We start from the raw sequence: 3,889 nt of genomic DNA, 5'->3' as shown, positions 1-3,889 counted from the left end.
GCCTTCATCAAATAACAGTATCTGAATCACAATGCCAATACCTGAACCTTGGACTTTCCCATCTCCAGAAGTGAAAGGTATTCAGTTTCATATGTTTTTTTTATGACAGCAAAAGGAGACTAAAATAATTATTCTAGTTTACTTATTCTCTCTAATAAAATACTCTAACACAAAGTTACTTGGGGAAGAAAGGAGATTTTATTTGGCTTCAACACCAGGTCACAATCTATCACTGAAGGAAGTTGGGCTAGAACTCAAGGTAGGAACCTGGAGGCTGAAACACTGGAAGGATGCTTCTTGATAGTTTGCTTTCATGCTCAGCCTGGTTCACACTCACATACCTTCTTTACATAGCACAAGGCCATCTGACTGGTAAAAAGTTACTGGCACAATAGTCTAATCACGTCAAAATCCATTTAAAAGGTCAAGAAAATTTTTCTTAGACATGCCCAAGCTGGTAAAGTCAATCACTCAATTACTTTCTTTTCAGGTGATTCTCAGCTATTTTAAGTGGACAGTTAATACTAAGTAGTATACAAAAAATAATTTACAGCGAAGTCTTAGTATGCGTTCTTACTGTGGTAACATCTACTTTATAGGAATTTTATAAGGATAACAGTTAATCCTAATGTCTCCCAAAATTTAACCTTCAAACAAAATTTGTTACCATTTCATTGTGTTGGAAAACATTCATGTTACTGAAGAAAGCAACAACTCTCAATTGAATGGGGAAACAATTCCAGACTATATATGTCTAAAAATTCACAACAAATCTTTCTTACATGTTCTTATTCACTATTTCAGTGATTTTCTGAAAATTCCATTGTAGCTACAGTATTTCTTTCCATGATTAGGTGATGAACAGCACAATATTGAAAGTAGTTATTGACCAATACTATAAAATAGGAGTGAAAATCATTTTAAGAGTCAAACCCATAAATCCAAAAAGGAAATGTAGGTGCACTGAAGAATAAGAGTTCATTTTACAATGAAAAGATGAACACATATTATGCAAAGATTAGAAAACAATAGCTAGCTGGCCATAGGAATGCAGAATCTGCCACTGATGACATGAATTTATCAGAATGAAGGGAGGGCAATACACTCTGAAAAGATGTATCTGCAAACTGTGAGCAGCAATTAGAACAATAGGTTGAAGGAGTTGCAACAGTAAGTTATGGCGGTCCATATACTCATTGAGAGTGATAAATAAATTAAGCAGAGAAAACCATAATCTTGCAACTGGCTGAGGATGTAGCTTAGTGAAAGAAACTTGCTTAGCACATTCAAAGTTCTGGGTTTGATTTGTCTTTATCACAAGACAAATTTAAATTTTAAAAAAGATTGGTCAATGAGTATGTGTGGCTGTTAAATCTGAATATATAAGAAAATATACTTGTAATGTTTGAAGCTTGAACATGTATAATAAGCTGGACTCTTTAGAAGCAAGTGAAACTGTCAGCCCAATTATTTAATGTTAAAGATTGGGGTTGAGAGCTTAGGAAAATGAATATTTTCAGTTGAGAGATGGGCAAAGGGATAAGGCTGAATTTAATATGTAAAGAACAAAGACAGTTGAAGCTATGAATATGAACAAAACCACAGAGGAGAAGTTCACAGAGACATTAGGTATATTTATAACACAGGAGAAACAGAAAAAAAGGGGGGAGGTGACCAGAAATTATCATTGCGTCATTCACAGGAGAAAATAGAACTGAACCCAGGGCTGTGAAATAAGAATAAAATATTAAGGCATAAAATCTGACTGAGTACTAAACACACAGACAACAAAAGACATAGTTTAGGCATTAATAATACATTCCAATATACAAAAGCAAAACAGCATAGAGAATACTAAGTTTATAATGAATCAAATATGCACACTTGTTCCTTTTAGACTTTCAGTGTTTCTATATATGAAGAAACTCATTAAGCCCATATTGGTAGAGACTTGCATGCACAGTAGCAAGTGTGCAGCTGTTTTCCAGGATGCTGCTGCACAGTTGCACAGCACGAGTGCGATTATATCTGGTGTGTTTTGTCACTGGCTGTGTGTTGCAACCGTGCTATGAAAACTCAAGACTTACATCCTGTCAACCAAAAGTCCCAACCTCCAGAACCTGTCAGAGTACAACTTTGTGAATCTTTTTTAATTGGCTTGAAAATCTTTAGCTGTTTGGGATGAAGAATGATTTGGCTAATTAACAATCTTGTGGGTTCTTTCTTGATCTCTAGCAAGAAATGAAAATGTCTCACTCTTGAATAGTTTAAAGAAATTGAAGTAAATTTGTGTCTAGAAATGGCTTCACAAACATTTCAAAAGTGAATTCAGAGTTCACAAATACTTTTGTGTAGAGAGAGGTTGGGTTTTATATAAATCTTGATATATCAATTGTACCAAAAATGTTTATTCTAAAACACATATTATACAGGTTTATTTGTCAAAAAACACCGTGAGTGCAAATGTGTTAATAACCATGTCATCAAGTTCCCATCACCTTGATTAAGATTAGGAAAAATATTTATAATTGTTGTAATATAACATATATGGTTTATTTGCATTTATAGCAAGCACACCATTGAATTCATGCAATTCTCCAATAATCTCAGCCCTGTCCTTTGAAATATTTACAAACACACCTAAAATAAAGGGCACTTGCCACTGTTCCTAATTTGTGAATTTGCAGTTTTATCATTACAGGATGATAAAACCCATCTTCTACCAATGGCATATAAAGCACTCATGCTTTGCCTGGTGGTTACCTTACTTTTGACATTTCTCAGTGCAACAATAGTTACATATGAAGCTAGAAAGCCTTTAAGAAATCACTGTCTTTCACTTTTTACAATGCTCTCAAGAATACCTTTCTCCTATACATTAAATCCTTCAATACACCTGGAGACTCTTCATTTTGAATTTGAAATGCAGTCTAAAGTTTTTGCATTCCAAAAGGAGATAGAAGATAGATTCAAGATTTTCCCAGGTATGTAATCAGTGTGGTGCTGGTGAAGTTTAACAACTATCTCACAAGATTTAGAGAAAGGCTATACTTTATAGCATTTGTGAATGTAAACAATACTAAATTCATAATTTCACGACAGCAGATTGGTATTCCTGAACAGAATAATTGAAAAGGGACACTTACTGACTCTCCTAACCCAGTATTGACTAGTTCCTGAAAAAGACTACTTATTCCCTAACAAGTTTACTGTGACTTGTGAATAACAGAACTTTGTGATGGTGAAAAAAGGCAGTCAATGATAACTGCAAAATTTTAAATTCTGTTCGAGATTTATTTACTCTGGGCTTGCTCATGTGAAGTTTGATAATTTTGTACATTCTTGCACTATATCATCTGTTGTGCTTGTATTTTGATGCTATTCCACTCTCCTGGGAGGGGTTGCAGACAAGGTGTGAGTCACATACTCAGGTGACTTCTTGTGAAACAATCCCCTAATGAATAAAGAAGTAGCCAGTCACTGGGCAAGTAGGTGGGACTTCTGAGTTGGATGGATAAAGAGAGGAAGCAGAAGAGAGTTAGGCCCTTTTGGACTGAAATAACATGAAGACATGATGTAATTATTCATGTTTCCCTGTTTCAATGGTGAATCTGTCAGTATTTGCCACTGGAGAATTTAGATTAATAAAGACTTACAAGATTAGGATTTTAGTTGTTGCACCCAGTAATTGAGTTATCATCATTTCTAAACTAAGTTTTTGTTGAGTTTTTCAAGAGAGAAAAGTACAGTGGAAAAGTGTGGATTTTCCTGCAGTGCACCACTGCAGGGGGTTTTGAAGCATGGGGCCAGTGTGGTAGTGAGCTGCCACTAGGAACTTATCAAGTTCGGTGGAGAGTTTTTAGAGCACTGAGTCAGAGTCTCCACAAGA

Source organism: Mus caroli, chromosome 4, assembly GCF_900094665.2.
Source record: "Mus caroli chromosome 4, CAROLI_EIJ_v1.1, whole genome shotgun sequence".
Taxonomy (NCBI): Eukaryota; Metazoa; Chordata; class Mammalia; order Rodentia; family Muridae; genus Mus; species Mus caroli.
This window is presented reverse-complemented; position numbering follows the sequence as displayed.